Raw genomic sequence first — 15,934 nt, forward strand, 5'->3', positions numbered from 1 at the left:
GCCAGCCTGGTGTTAAAATCGGCTTGAAGTCGGCAAGTGACGTAGAATGCATGCCTCTAAAGCAGTGTTTCTCAATCTGTGGGTCACAACCCCGGGTGGGAAGACCTTTTTCACAGGGGGTCACCTAAGACCATTTCATAACACAGATACTTACATTATGATTCATAACTAGCAAAATGACAGTTATGAAGTAACAACGGAAATAATTTTGTGGTTGGGGGCGGGGTCACCACAACATGAGGAACTGTATTAAAGGGTCGCAGCCTTAGGAAGGTTGAGAACCCACTGGTCTAGAGAGAAGGTGAAGGCTGTGGGTTACTCCTAGGCCTCTGATCCTCCTTCCAGAATCCTGGCTGGGAACAGCTGCATGCAGAGGTAGCAATGGTTCTTTTGGAGTTTGGTCCCGTCATATTTTCTCTGTGGATCTGTGTGCAGACGGATGTGCTGGTGGGAAGCAACTGATTACTTTTTCTCCACACAGATCAGCGGTTCTCAACATGTGGGTCTCGACCCCTTTGGGGGTGGCATATCAGATATCCTGCATATCAGATATTTATATTGTGATTCATCACTAGTAAAAAAATTACAGTTATGAAGTAGCAACAAGATAAATACCACAACATGAGGAACTGTATGTATTAAAGGATGGCAGCATTAGGAAGGTATGTAGCATTTTGCAATCTAGCTTTTTTAGGCAGTAACAAAACTGCTTCACTGTCTTGAGCTGTGTGAAGATCTCTTGGGGGTGGGGGACTCCAATGCAGATTACTTTGTCTCTCCCTGCAGCTTTAGAATGTTGGGGCATTTCCTGATCAATGGCAACAGGTCATTTTCAGTGTCCTGATACCATAAGGAAGGTTCCAGGGGCCGATCCTGTTCCTTGTGTCTGTGCGGGGCCAGCATCCTTCTAGGATGCTGAGTTGGATACTTGGCTTCCGGAAAGACGGTCTCTTTGGACTTGTGCTTTGAGGGTAACGCGGCCCATCAAGGCAGCAGAACTGAGGCAGCTGGTCGCACTGTGCTCACAGTCAGGGAGCAAGTGTTCATTCGCTTTCTGCATCTTTCCCTCTTGGTTAGGTCTGGGGCCCCAGCTCATGGGATGGTGTTACCCGCAGCCTCCTCAGGAAAACCTCTCAGGAAACACCCTCACAGGCGTGCCCGAGTGTCTCCTGGGCGGTTCTAAATGCAGCAAATTAGACGATGAAGATAACGGTGGCCGATGGGTAGTATTCTGGGTACAGGCTATGGTACTTAAGATTGCCAGGCCAGGCGATGGTGGCGCACGCTTTTAATCCCAGCACTCAGGAGGCAGAGCCAGGTGGATCTCTGTGAGTTCGAGGCCAGCCTGGTCTATAGAGCAAGATCTAGAACAGGCACCAAAACTACACAGAGAAACCCTGTCTCAAAAAACCACCACCACCACAACAAAAGATTTTCATAGGCTGTCAGGTTGCCTTTCAGTTTGGCTTTAACAGACTTCAGGTGGAATTTCACGTGGAAAAATCTCCTTTGACCCAGGTTAAACATAAAGCCTATAAATTCTGTGGGAATTTTGATGTGCTTTTTGACCAGCCAATAAGTTTATGAGAATTGATTTCTTGGAGTGTTATAACATTAATATTTAGAAAGTGATTATTATTTTTTTTAAAGATTTATTATGTACACAAGTGTTCTGCCTGCATGTATGTCTGCAGACCAGAAGAGAGCACCAGATTTTATTATAGATGGTTGTGAGCTGCCATGTGGGTGCTGAGAATTGAACTCAGGACCTCTGGAAGAGCAGCCAGTGCTCTTAACTGCGGAGCTATCTCTCCAGGAGAGCCCCCCCTTTTTTGTTTTGTTTTTGTTTGTTTGTTTTTGGAGACAGGGTGTCTCTGTGTAGCTTTGGAGCCTGCCCTGGATCTCACTCTGTAAACCAGGCTGGCCTTGAACTCACAGAAATCCGCCTGCCTCTGCCTCCCTCGACTGCCGCCTGGTCCATTTTTTTTTTAAATCTTTGAATAATCCTGTCTCTTGGTTCCACCTCCACAGCCTGGGGTCATTACTATGGAAGAGATGACCAGAGCCTGTGGTATTTGTCAGCTCTACCTCACGAAGGAGTGACTCTTTATTTCAAACTTCTGGTTGCTGGAAACATGAGGACTGGGGGCTGCCTCCTTGGTCAGGACTCTTTTGGTGAGAGCCTCCTTGGTCAGGACTCTTTCGGAGCACCTCCTCACCTCCTCACCTCCTCACCTCCTCACTTCCTCACCTCCTCACCTCACCTCTTCTCGCGTAGGTCAGTGCACAGGTGCTTCCGGTCCCCGGGGGAGGGATTAAGGTGCTCCTCATGTGGGCGTGAGGTTGGGTGAGGATGGGTGAGGATGGGTGAGGATGGCTAGGGAGGCACAGCGGAAACACTTGATTATGATACAAGGGACAGTGAAGGAAATGTCACCAACTTTCACAATGAAGGGCTCCAGGAGCCACAGAAGAGCACTGATCTCAATCAGCAGCCAGCATGGCTCTAGCATTTGAGGAACAGCCTTTTAGGAAGTAGGGATGTTAAAAGGAAAAGTCAGGGACAAAGAGTTGCTTGATAGATGGCGTTCTAGAACCCTGCAAACTACAGCTCCTTAGAACTGAGGCCTTGTGGAAATCAACAGAATGGAATCAATGCCACCTGAGTCAACAGAGAGAGAGCTTGTCTCAGAAACACTTTTCTAACAGGATGGAAATGCAGCTGTTGTAGAATTAACATCCCTTTCCAAGAGCAAATCATTCCATACACTTAGGAGAATAATAAAGAAAAATCTCTTTAATAGGAAAGGAAGGAAGGAAGGAAGGAAGAAAAAGAAAGAAACAAGCGAAGCTAATGCCAGGCATTCATAAAAAAAAAAAAAAAAAAGAAAGAAAAGAAAGAAAGAACTGAGGCCTTGGATCCAGTTTCCTGAGAGATTTCTGCTTGCAAGAAACCCAGTGAGTGAGAGAGACAGAGAGATAGAGACAGAGAGAGACAGGGAGAAGGGAAGGAGAGAGAGAGAGAGAGAGAGAGAGAGAGAGAGAGAGAGAGAGAGAGAGAGAGAGAGAGAGAGAGAGAGAGAGAGAGAGAGAGAGAGAGACTTTCAGGACTCAGCATCCTTCTTCCAGCGCGCATCTTGGCTGTGGATCTTGGTGGATCTTGCAGGGTACTCCTGGTGCGCTGCGCTCAAGTTTCATGAACATTGTGGAAGTGATTTTAGGCCTGGAGTCGAGGAGTTCCAATGGACGTTTTCCTGGCTTCTCTATGCGTATCCGGGTTATCCTGGTTTCTTTTGGGGGAGGTCCAAGTGTAAATCGTCAAAATCGAAGTGAACCACTAGGTGTCAGCCTTGCTTCGGGCAACTTTGCTATGGGAGCGTGAGCACCCGCAGGAAGTGCGGCTGCCTAGGAACGCTTCCTTGGTGAAAGCGCCCGCTTTCTGGGTACCAGCTCTCTGGAATTGGCCAGAGAAACCCCGAGGTGCTTCCAGCTTTCTTTTCAAGAATGAACCCCCATTTGGAGGACACGGGTCTTCCGGGGGTGGCTGCACTCCAGCTCCTCTGAGATGGGCAGTGCCCCACGGGCGTCCGTCCAGGTCCCTCATCCAGGACCTGGACGGACGCACACCCACTGGACTAACCTGAGCAAATACCCGGCTGGCAGAGGCAGCATGGGCTACGCTTAGTGTCTAACGCTCCAGTAGCGGAGACTTCACGTTTCCCCTCGTTTCCTTAAGAGGAACCAGCTGCGCTGTGGAGCAATGGACACCATCCCTCCCGCCATGGACTTGGTTCCTAAGAGCTAGGATTTCACACGTGCTCAGCGGTAGGTAGCGTGAGTGGCAGAGTTTTGTTTTTCACTTGGCTTCTTTTCCAAACGTTTGAAAAACTCGAGTATACAGAAGAAGTGAGGAGAGTTATCTAGGTGCACGTTTCAAATCCCAGCACCCAGGAGACAGAAGCAGGACGATCTCTGAGTTCGGGGCCATCTTGGTCTACACAGCAATCTCCAGCAATCTCCAAATCACAATCAAGCCGCCAGGCGGTGGTGGCGCGTGTACACCTTGAATCCCAGCACTCGGAAGGCAGAGGCAGGCGGATCTCTGTGACTTCGAGACTTGTTTGGTTTACAAAGAGAGTTCCAGACCACTGAAACAAACAGCATTTAAAAAGTTTTAAAATACCAGTGGAAATAAGATCGCCAATAATCCCCCCCTCCCATTTGCTTCAGTAAGCGAAGCCAAAGTTACAGCATATGTTCTTCCAGACTATTCTCTGTGACGGTAAGTGTACAAATACAGAAAGGCCAGACTCCCGCCTCGCCGGGCTCGACTGCAACGGGCCGCACCCAGCTTTGCTGTTTGTGGCACCACATCGGTTTCACAGGACAGCTCCGCATTTCAGAGGCATTTGTCAAAATGGGCTGAGAATTTTCTTGTATTCCAGAAAACTGTACTTGTTTTGTGTTTAAAAGTCTCCAGATCCTCAAATGTACAAGTTTACGAGAAAAGGGCATTTATTTTCAGGGACTCACATTTTCAGGTTCACAAAGACCTCCTCCCGCTATCTTTTTGAAGCAAGGTGTCACGTAAGTAGCCCAAGCTGGTCTCAAACTCTGATGACCTCACTCCTGATCCTCCTGCCTCTGCCTCTCAGTGCTAGGATTGAGTACACTTGCTTTTTTTTTTTTTAAGACTTGTTTTTATTTATGTGTATGTGAGTGTGCATCTCTGAATGTATGTGTGCCATGTGTATGCAGGTGCCCATAGGGGCGGGAACAGGGTGTTGGCTCCTCTGGGCTGGACTTACAGGCAACTGTCAGCTGCCCAATATGGGTGCTGGGACCAGAGCTCCAGGCCCCTGGAGGAGTAGAAAGTGCTCTTAACTGCTGAGCCATCTCTCTAGTTCCAGGTCTGTCTTGTTTATTTGTTTTTTTTATTAATCATATTAATTAATTAGATTCAGACAAGGTCTCATTATGTAACCTTGGCTAGCCTGGAACTTGCTATGTAGACCAGGCTGGCTTCAAACACAGAGATCTACCTGCCTCTGCCTCCTGAGTGGCTTCTTCTTTTAAAAACATTGCTTAAGTGAATGGGCAAAACCAGATGGCTTTTTTGCGGGGGGGGGGGGGGGGGGGGGGGGGGGGGGGGGGGCGAGTTTCGAGACAGGGTTTCTCTGTGCAGTTTTGGAGCCTGTCCTGGATCTCACTCTGTAGACCAGGCTGGCCTCAAACTCACAGAGATCTGCCTGGCTCTACCTCCCGAGTGCTGGGATTAAAGGTGCGCACCACCACCACCGCTTGGCCCAGATGGCTTTTTAAAATGGATTATCAGATTTCAAAAAGTTTAGAGCTTTATTTATTAATGCAGAGCTTTATATTTTATATTTTTAAAGTAACACAAATGCACCACTCTGCTAAAAAGAAGAAGAAGAAAAAGAAAAAGAGAGAGAGAGAGAAAGAAAAGAAAAATTAAAACTTGATGGCTCTTACCTTGAACTGTCCTCTGCTGGTCCCAGCACAGCTGGCCATGGGCTGACCTGTGAAGGAACTGAGCATTTTGAAAGCTCTGGGGTATGCTGGTCCAGTCCCAAAACCCCTCTGTGGCCTTTGGCAAGCTTCTTACCTTCTATGAATACCAATTTTTCCATCTACAGGACGAAGACTGGATGGAGCACCCCAGATGGAGGCTCTGGGGAGGAGCGAGAGCAGTTCCCAATGTATCCAGGAACCAGCACTGCACAGGGTGGAGGCTAGACCAAGAACACTGAGTCAGGTTGGCACCAGGTCCACAACTGATTCTTCTTCCTGTCCCAGGGACATTTAATTCAGTCTATTTAGAAAAAGACTTATCTTTATTATTTTAAAATTGTGTATCTGTGTGTGGCAATATGTACGTGAGTACATGGGCCCAGGGAGGCCAGATGTGTTGGATCCTCTGGAGCTGGAGTTGCAGGTGGATGTGAGCTGGTCAATGTGGATACCGGGAACCAAACTCAGATCCTCTGCAAGAACAATATGTGTCTTTTCAGCCCCCACCCAGACCCTGTATATTGAAAAGGTTTGTTTACTTGATTTTGTGTGTAGGTTATTATTATCATTTTCTGAGACAGGGTTTCTCTGTGTAGTCCTGGCTGTCCTGGAACTCACTCTATGGACCAGGCTGGCCTTGAACTCACAGAGATCCTCCTGCCTCTGCCTCCCCAGTGCTGGGAGTAAAGGCGTGCTCCACCACTGCCTGGCTATTATTAATATTATTAATTATTGTTTGGTTTTTTGAGACAGGGTCTGTTGCCCAGGCTGCTCTGTGGTCAAACTATTCTCCTGTCTCAGCCTTTCAGGTACTTGTCCTACAGATGTATGCAACCATGCCTAGTCTTTTAATTCTAACAATATTTATTTCCCCCCCATCATCTGGGCTTCTCTCCCACCGCACCCCATACATACTTTTTTTCATAACAGATTCTAGACTTGGCTGCTCTGTTTGCTTGTAACACAATCCCTTAGGATGGGTGAGTTATAAAGACACAAGGTTTGTTGCATCCATGCCTGTTGTCCATTTGCCTGGGCTGCTCTGTCCATCTCTGCCTGCCCGTGGCTCCGAGAGAGTGTGCTTTTTCTATTCAGCTGGTAACTGACAGGTTCCCAAAATTGATTTATATCCATGGTTACTGTCACCTGGCCAACTGTGAGAAACAAGTCTTCTCTTCCCTTTCACATCCATCTGAGTCAGAGCCGAAAAAACCATCAGGCTGCTGTCCCTCTGGCCAGCCCTGGCTTGTCCCCTCCTGGAAGATGTGTACATTCATCATCCCCACTCACCATCTCTTTCCTGGGGGACCGGTGCTGAGGGCTTGAGCCACTGGGGACCAGCAGCTTGCAAAGGAACCTGAAGGCAGCATCTGAGTAACCTGGGAACCTGGGAGTGTTTGTCGGTCATTTGGGGGAGGCCCTCCAATAGACTCGTGTTGGTGGTTGTTTGTAGTTTTAAAATTGGGTTGGTGGGGTGGGGACATCTTCAGCAATTTTCCTTGTGGTAAGAACTTCTCTTTCTTCTGGTGGTGGCTTGAGGGGGTAACAATGAGGATGTTTATGCTACAGAGAGAGAGAGAGAGAGAGAGAGAGAGAGAGAGAGAGAGAGAGAGAGAGAGAGAGAGAGAAAGCTGGACAAATGTCAACATTTTCCTGGGGATCCGATTTTTCCAATTCCTTAAGTGGTACAATATTTGTATCTAAACTGAATAATATAAATTTGTTATTTGGCTGTGGACATCAAGCTCTGGCCCGTTGCCTTGAAAACTTTGAAATGTATGAGAGCTGAGATTCACAAGCGTTCTTTGAAACTCTGATCTTCAGAAACCTTTCATGCACAAACTCGTCCCCATAATCGTATGGATTTGGAAGTTGTTTCATGCTCCAACCCTATTGGAGCTCAGCTCTCCCCCCCCCCCCCAGTTCCTAGAGCACACTGAAGGCTCTGAGCCGTGAGAAACAATCACGGTGGGACATTTACGCCCATGTGGTCTATGCTTCCTTCTCTGTAGAAACTTCTATGTTCGCATTCACATTTGTTCTGCAAAACTCTGCCGGGGAACCGCTGGGCTGGAGCACTGGTCCTGGGCAGGCTTGACCAAGGGCATGACGTGACTCAAGCCTAGCTGGAAGAGAACATACCTGGAGTTACCTGGAGTTCAGGGGATGGTGTCTCCCATTTCCTTCATATTCCAGAATCGATGGGTGAGGGTTGATGTGGGAAGAGCCGAGACCTATAGTGAATTTTCTAGAAGGTTATTGGCTTATTAAGTGTCTCTAAGGGTGTGTGGTGGTGGTGGTGGTGATGGTGGTGGTGGTGGGACTGGATCTTCCCTTTGAATGCTGAGTTAGAGCTGTGTGTTAAGGAGTTGACTGTCTTCCACTCCAAGCTCCGGGAGCCTTGGGCCGTCATGGCTTGCTACTCTGTGTTCTGGAGCCCCTCTGTGGGCCTGCCTAGTTTCTGATGGGAAACTCACTATTGTTCATACCACGGTCCTTTATAGACAACGACCTTTCCTCGCCAGTTGCTTTCAGCATTCTTTCTTGGGTTCTAACTTCCTGAGCCCTGATTATGGCATGCCCGTTGGATGGCTGTGGCTTGCTGACATCCGTCCCTGGTGCGCTGAGAAGTGGGTCTTCAGTAGGTGTGGCATTATTTCCCTTTGCACCTGGCCCCAGACTCTGGTCCATGCGGGTCAAGTCTGACTCACTTGCTGGCCGCCTTACTCGGGGAGTAGCTCTTTTCTGTGTTGGGAAAGGTTCACTCAAGTCCACACCGAAGATGCCATCTGGGTTCGCGTGGGTCAGATTGGGTTATCAGCGCAAGGAGGAGGACGTGCCAGGCTCCATGCCAGTCACCACATTCTCCTCTCAGCACTTGAGGCTGCCACCCTGATGGAGTCAATTGCTCCCCTCAGAAAGCTGTCGGCTTTGACTCAAGCCTACCTCCCTCACCCCGGGAATTTGGAATTGGGCTTCCTCTAGGGGCTCGCTTAGAGGAGGCCCGCTGGGCGCCCCCTGGCGGGACCAGCGCTCTCTGCAGGTCGATCCAGTTCTCCGTTCTCTCTGGCAAGCCGCTCTTGGAGCTGCTCGGGAAGCTGCTCCTTAGAAAGGATCCAGGGTCCCCCCCACCTCTCCCTCCACCCCCGGGCCACGGGGAGGAAAACGTTGCATTGCATGAAAGCCATTCCGCACCTCGGCTTCTTGGAGGCGAGGCAGCCTACTCCAGACCCCCTGCCCGCTCTGCGTTCCTGGGTCTGCCAAGCTGACTCCTGTCTGAGAACTTGGAGGGGCCGCCTAAAAAAAAAATCCTCGGTCTTTGGGCGAGCGGCTCTTTGAAAAGCTGTAGGCGGCCTCCGCCCCTCCCCTGCGTGCCTTGGGAGGTGGGCTGTTGAGGGTTAGAAGCGGGCCAGGCAAGGGGCAGGAGCAGCGGTCTGAGGGCCGCAGTGAGGAAGCGCACACAGACTTCCTATTTCCCAAATGTTGGCAGGGGAATGTGGCTGGGGAGGAGACCGCAATAGGCTTTCTGCTATGTAAATATCTCCCCAGGGCCTACTTCATTATAAATCTAAACAAATCCCATGCTCCGCTCCCCCCCTCCCCCCCGTAGCTATTTAATCCTGACATCAACTCTACTGAGCGAGCAGTATTTTAAACCCATTTTATAGACGGGAAAACTGAGGCTGAGCAAGGATTAAGTCCTGGTCAGAGGGCACGAGACGGCAACAGCAGAATCAGGGTCAGAGCTGTGGGCTCTGCCTGCTGCCTGCCCTACTTGGCTTCTCTCTGCCTGTGGAGGCCGTGCGCACAGGCTCACCTGCCTAGGGTCCCTGCCTCCGTCTGCTCTAACACTCCTGGATGGGGCCACCACCCGGTGGAGCGCAGCTGGCTCTGGCATGCTTGTGTGCCACACCCCCTCCCCCCCACTCCCCAGGGGCCTAGAAGGCAGGTTGGCCGCTGGGGCATGCCCAGCACCCGGGGGAGCCACCGGGGGACCGAGGGGAAAAGTCTCAGCTCCGTCTCTCCCCCCACACAGGGACTTGGACTCCTTCAGAGAGCGGTTGCCACGCAGCGGTGTTTATTCAAGAGGAGCCTGGCGGAGAGCAGGAGTGTGCCGGGTCTCGGCTGTGGCCGCCTTGAGCCTGCTTGGACGGGAGGCCGTGGCCCGGCGCCCCTAAGCTGGGCCAGGGCAGGTGGTGGGTGCCCCCCACCCCGACCCTGCCTCCCTCGATGCAGGGACAGCATCGTCTCCAGAGAGATAAGGACCCTGGATTCCTCCGCTGACAGGGGTTTGGCCTCTGGATGGAGAGGTGAGAGATGATGGTGCTCACCACGGAGCTGTCGGGAGGGGAGGACTGAGCTTCTGAAGTCCTTGGAAGGGAGGGGCAGACCCTGACCTGGAGCAAGCACAGCGCCTGCCATGCCATGAGGGGAAAGGGAAGCTGTGTGACTGTGGGAGGTCCTTGTCCCTCCCTGGGTTTCTCTGAATGAGCCCGGCCAGACTTGCTGCTGGCTGACTGATAGGAAGCAGGGCTGCCCTGGGCTGTTGCCGTCTGTCTCCAGGGTCACGACCTTAGGTAGTGGGTGGTTCTCTTCTGGGCTGGAATCCCTGGGGGTGCCGAGAAGGACGGTGCCAGCAGTGGGGTGGGGACAACGCTGAGCTCGGGGACCAGGGCGCCAGGTTACCGTGAGGGTTTGGGAACCGTTCTGCTGAGTTTGAATTCGAACACCAGACACACGTGCTGGACGTCCAGGGCTTTGGCTTGGCCTTTCAGAGCCTCGGTTTCTTTGTATGTTAAGCCTCTCCTGACCCTGCTTTTGAGAGTGGAGACAAGGCTAGCCCATGGGCAGTACGGACCTTCTCATTTTGATGGCATCGTAAGGGTGGAGATCAGCTCCTTTCTTGCTAGACTGATCTTGGTCTCTCAACACTGTGGTTCTGCTTGTCACCCTTCAAGAACGAGGCCCGCATGGATAGGGGATCTGGAAGGGTGATTTTGTTTATTTTTCTCTTGTCTTTTTTTTGAGGCAGGGTCTCTCATGTAGTCCAGGCTAGCCTCAAACTTGTTATGAGACTGAGGATGACCTTGAACTTCTAGTGTCCCTGCCTCTACTAGAGTGCTATGAACACAGGTGTGTGCCACTCTGCCTGACTCTCAGAAGGTTGGTTCTTTCTCAGAAGCGGGAGGGTTAACAGGTCTCAGAATCAGTGAGGTAGTCGTAGACCATACCGGCACCTGGCCCCAGGTGGGGAAGGTGGCCCCAGGTGGGGATGTTTTGAGTTGGGCAAGTTCTATACTGTTCCCTTCGCTGGTTGAAGTTCAGTCTGGAGAACGGCAGATTTGAAGCAGGGGGCAATGTGGTGGAGGATAACAGGACAGGAGGACATCAGCCTGGGCTCTGAAGAGACCTGCCTCTGAAGGCAGCAATAACTTCCCATCATCCCCAGGGCCACCATCACTGCAGACGGAAAGGTGTCCTGTTTATGAGGTCCACAAACAGGTTCAGGAACAGCAACAAAGTGAATGCTCATGGGGCCACTGCCCACATCAAGACAGACATCACAGGTCCCCAAACCATGGGACCTTTCCATGTCCTTCTCACAGCCACCTCCCTACTAGGGCTCACCCGCCTTCTAGGGCCTCCTTATTTTATTACAAAGCCGTACCACTTATGTGTGCATTCCCGAGGACCCAGTTCACGCTTGCCTTCCTTCTAGTGCTTGGTAAACGGCGTCATAGCCAGTTGTCTTTGGGGGCCTGGCTTCCTCCTCTAACCTCGCTGCTGTTGGTCATCCTTGGTACTGAATCCCATCATTTGTTTTCACTGCGGGGTCACGTGAAGGGTGAACATTTGGATGGGTGAATCATAGCTGCTGTGAACATTCTCCCCACCCCCCCTTTCCCCTGGATCATGTGGGTGGACACCCAGGACTGGCGTGGCTGGCACGGGGTGCACACGTCTTGAGCTTTGTTAGAGAAAGCCAATCAGGGTCCAGGTGGAGGCCCACGGGTAACTCGCTTGCGGCCAGCGTGGGTTCCCATCACCCTCCACCCGTGCCAGCATTTGGGACCGCTTCTCATCTTCATGCACGCCGGTCTTTGCAGAGCGGTGGCCACACCGTACTTCCAGCGCCTCCCTGGTCACCAGGGTGATGTGTACCCAGCTTTTCTTCTTGCCCGTTTTCCTTGGCCTGGAGGTCCTGCTTCCCCCCGGCTCTCTGCTTTCTCAGCTCCACCCTGTGTGCAGGCTGTGGGCTGAGGTTTTCCTCTCCACCTGCTCTTCCCTTCCTGGAGTGCCGCTCACCAGCCCGTGCTGTTACTTCTCTGCTGCCCTAGGCCTGGGCTCCAGGGTAGTTGTTCTGGAAGCCGCGGTTTCCCCTTGGTCTGGTTCAAACCCTTTGCTTCTTGGCGTCACTCACCTTCCCTTCAATCCGAGGTTGGAAAACGATGGCATTCCATGAAAGAGCTCTCAGTGTCCCAGATAAACCCCAGCCTTTGACAAGTGGGTCCCTGCTAGGACAGTGGACAGTCTCTCCTCTAAAATTTTCGTTTATGACTGTTACTACACGTGTATGGATATGATATAGGTGTGTGTGTGCCCATGTGCCACGGCCCATGTGCAGAGGTCAGAGGTCAGCTCTCCAGAGCCATCTCTCTCTTTCCACTGCAGATTCCGGGGATTGAACTCGGGTCATCGGGCTTGTGCTGTGAGAACTCTTACCCTCTGAGCCATAGTTGGCTCAATACTTTATTTCCCCGTGATTGGCCTTTAGTTTAAGAACAGAGCTGGAGTCTGAAGTTCCCCAAGGGTCTTGCTGTACCTTTGCCAGGAGCCCTGAGGAGAGTCCTGGAATGTGACAGGCAGGCATTCAGATGGCTTGGTGGGGGCAAGTTGCTCTGACTTTGCTTGGACAGATGTTTCATCCCGTCTCATCCTCTCCTGAGCCTCTGAGAACCTGCCCGAGACCATGGACCACAGCTGGATGATTTGAGGCCCCAGAGCCTGGGTGGGGATACTTGGATACCCAGCCATGCAGGAGGCATGCCAGGGACTGCTGTGCCCTGATGACCACTGCAGAGGACTTGGTGGAAGCTGGAGAAGGAAGTTCCCCCATACCCACTGAGGCCTTGCCAGCTGGTGGCCACCCCGTGTCTGGTCGGGCGTATGCTCAGGATGGGCATCAGCTCCCAATGGCCTCGTGTTTGCATTAATGACCGAATGCTGTGCCTCCTCTGAAGTTCACACTGAATCCCTGACACCCCTTCACCATAAATTAGTGCCAGAGAAGGGCCGTTGTGGGGGGGCCATTAAGTTCAAAGAAGGTCACGAGAGTCATGTCCCCATGAAAGGATGAGTAACCCCCACAAGAAGAGACCAGAGAGCTTGTTCCTTCTCTCCAAGGAGAGCCCTCTGTAGCTCAGCAAGACCTCAGCAGGCGTGAATCATCTACCACCTTGACGTTGGCCTCTCCAGCCGGAAACCATGTGGAATTCTATCTGTTGTTTAAGGCCGCACTCTGCAGGCTTGGCCGGAGCAGACAGACAATACTCAGTGCCCCTCTACAAGGGAAGGGCATAGTTTACCCCCTCCCCCATCCCCTCCCAGCTTGGACCTTTGTAGTAGGTGCAGCAGGTCCAGGCAGCTGTGTTTAGTGTCTTGTATGGGTTTGGATTCATCGTCTCTCATTTATAGTTGCCTCACCATGACGTGTAAAAATGGGCCACAGCCAACAGATTTTGAGTTTTGTAAATATAAAAAGAAATCAGGAGTCCTGTTGCCCTGAGGGCCACAGCTCACCTGTGCAAGTCCTTCTGTGAATTAGGAAAGGATGCCTCTGTTCCTAGTTCGTCATCAAAGGCTGTAATAAACGTCCCGCTGTAGTGCCTGCACTGAATGGCATCCCCTTGCTTACAATGCTCTTGTGCAGTGCCCAGCCTGGACAGTCAAGCGTAGCGGCTACGTTCGTCCTGCACCTCTGTTGATTTTCATAAACAACTTAAATGCAGCTTTCCTCTACTCGTAGACTTAACTATCTCTCTTCTGTTTGGTTTAAGCAATGGGGATCCAACCCAGCTCCTCATGCGCCCTAGGCAGGCTCTCTACCACTGAGCTGCATCCCTAGCTCAGTCCCGCATCTTTTGGCTCGTGAGTCTCACATCAGAATTCCCTAGGTGGGAGGCTGGGGAGGCTGTTCAAATTCTGTGGTCCTAGTCGCATATGCATCCAGCCTCTCTTCCTGCCTCATCCTAGCCCCTCGTCTTTCATTCTCCCGAACACACACACACACACACACACACACACACACACACACACACACACACGTACTGGAGGTCACATTCCATGGCTCTGTGGGGGCATAGAAAAAGGTAGGTGAGGTGCTGTTTATGGGTATGGGGTGTGTGTGGGTTCTTGATGGCATGCTCAATCCTGTCTCCGGAGGTCATTGCAAGGTTAACGGTCTCTTTAAGTGAGTCTCCTGGAGCTTTTCTCGGCAAAGTGGCACCAGATCTGCTATTCCGAGTACCCTGACCCAGCTTGCCAGCTGTCCCCTGCTCATCCCAGAAAACCCAAGAAATGTGGCTGTTGTGCTGTGGAGGGAGGAGCATCTTCCCTCTGCCTCCGACCGCAGACACACCTCTCTGGAGCTTCCTGCCCCCAAAGCTTTCAATGGACCCAGGGTTCCCCTTCAGGAACTGCCGTTACTAAACGGTGTCCACTGTTGCCAGAGAGGGCTGGACACAGCATTCCATGATTGTCTTTTGTTTTCCAGCTCACGGGATTATACCTAGGGCCTCAAACATGATAGGCAAAATGCTTACCTTACGGTGACTTTTTATTTTGAGACAGGGTCACACTAAGTTGCTCAGGCTGGCCTTGAATTTTCCCTCCTTCTGTCTCAGCTTGCCATCAGGCCATTAAAAAAGTGATATATTATTTATATATTATATAGTATGTATTTTAATATATTATATATAATATGTGTGCTTATAATAATTTATATAATACATACATCGTGTATATAATTTATACATATATGTACAATTTTTTTACTTATATTCTTGGACAATTTCATACATGTATACAATGTATATTGAGTCTATCTATCCCCTTCCTTCCTCAAACTCCCCAATATATCTCTCTTCTCTGCCTCATATCCTCTTTTTTTTTGGTTTTTTGAGACAGGGCTGCTCTGTATAACAGCCCTGCCTGTCCTGGAACTTGTTTTTTAGACCAGACTAACCTCAAACTCAGAGATCCTCCTGCCTCGGCCTCCCGAGGGCTGGGATTAAGGGCGGGTATCACCACCGCTGGCTCCATGTCTTTTTTAACAACCCACTGAGACCGCTTTGTGCTGGAATATGTTGACTGCTGTTGCTGACTTGAGCTTGTTCGGGGAACCACAGCTGTAGTGAGTTCATGAACGCAACAGCTACAGAGACTGTGTTCCCCAGTGCTCTTCCTCCAATTCCTCCAGAAGAGTGTTCCCCAGTGCTCTTCCTCCAATTCCTCCAGAAGAGTGTTCCCCAGTGCTCCTCCTCCAGTTCCTCCAGAAGAGTGTTCCCAGTGCTCCTCCTCCAGTTCCTCCAGAAGAGTGTTCCCAGTGCTCTTCCTCCAATTCCTCCAGAAGAGTGTTCCCCAGTGCTCCTCCTCCAATTCCTCCAGAAGAGTGTTCCCAGTGCTCCTCCTCCAATTCCCCCAGAAGAGTGTTCCCCAATGCTCCTCCTCCAGTTCCTCCAGAAGAGTGTTCCCAGTGCTCTTCCTCCAATTCCTCCAGAAGAGTGTTCCCCAGTGCTCCTCCTCCAGCTCCTCCAGAAGAGTGTTCCCAGTGCTCCTCCTCCAATTCCTCCAGAAGAGTGTTCCCCAGTGCTCCTCCTCCAGCTCCTCCAGAAGAGTGTTCCCAGTGCTCCTCCTCCAATTCCTCCAGAAGAGTGTTCCTCAGTGCTCCTCCTCCAATTCCCCCAGAAGAGTGTTCCCCAGTGCTCCTCCTCCAATTCCTCCAGAAGAGTGTTCCCAGTGCTCCTCCTCCAGCTCCTCCAGAAGAGTGTTCCCCAGTGCTCCTCCTCCAATTCCTCCAGAAGAGTGTTCCCAGTGCTCCTCCTCCAACTCCTCCAGAAGAGTGCTCCCCAGTGCTCCTCCTCCAACTCCTCCAGAAGAGTGCTCCCCAGTGCTCCTCCCCATCTCCAGCTCCCGCAGAAGAGTGTTCCCCAGTGCTCCTCTCCATCTCCAGCTCTTACATTCTTTCTTCTTCGATGTGCCTGAGCCTTGGATGTGTTGAGCACTCAACAACTGTTACATTTTCTGAGTACGCTTCTGTTTTTTGAAGATTTATTATTATTTAGGTGTGTGTGTGTGTGTGTGTGTGTGTGTGTGTGTGTGTGTGTGTGTGTCTGTCTGTCTG

The 15,934-nt window shown here is 51.1% G+C and overlaps 1 protein-coding gene across 2 annotated transcripts in view; it reads left to right on the forward strand.

The window, feature by feature from the left end:
• Window positions 1–9,566: 9,566 nt before the first annotated feature.
• The window catches only part of Togaram2 (TOG array regulator of axonemal microtubules 2), a 62,952-nt gene continuing 56,584 nt past the window's right edge, over window positions 9,567–15,934 (forward strand). The window contains exon 1 of one of the 2 annotated variants that reach the window (XM_016008979.3): window positions 9,567–9,842. The gene's annotated coding sequence lies outside the window, so the exon portion shown is untranslated. The remainder of the gene's footprint in view (window positions 9,843–15,934) is intronic. The other variant, XM_016008981.3, reaches the window with a different exon arrangement.

This window comes from Peromyscus maniculatus, chromosome 22 (genome assembly GCF_049852395.1).
Source record: "Peromyscus maniculatus bairdii isolate BWxNUB_F1_BW_parent chromosome 22, HU_Pman_BW_mat_3.1, whole genome shotgun sequence".
Lineage (NCBI taxonomy): Eukaryota > Metazoa > Chordata > Mammalia > Rodentia > Cricetidae > Peromyscus > Peromyscus maniculatus.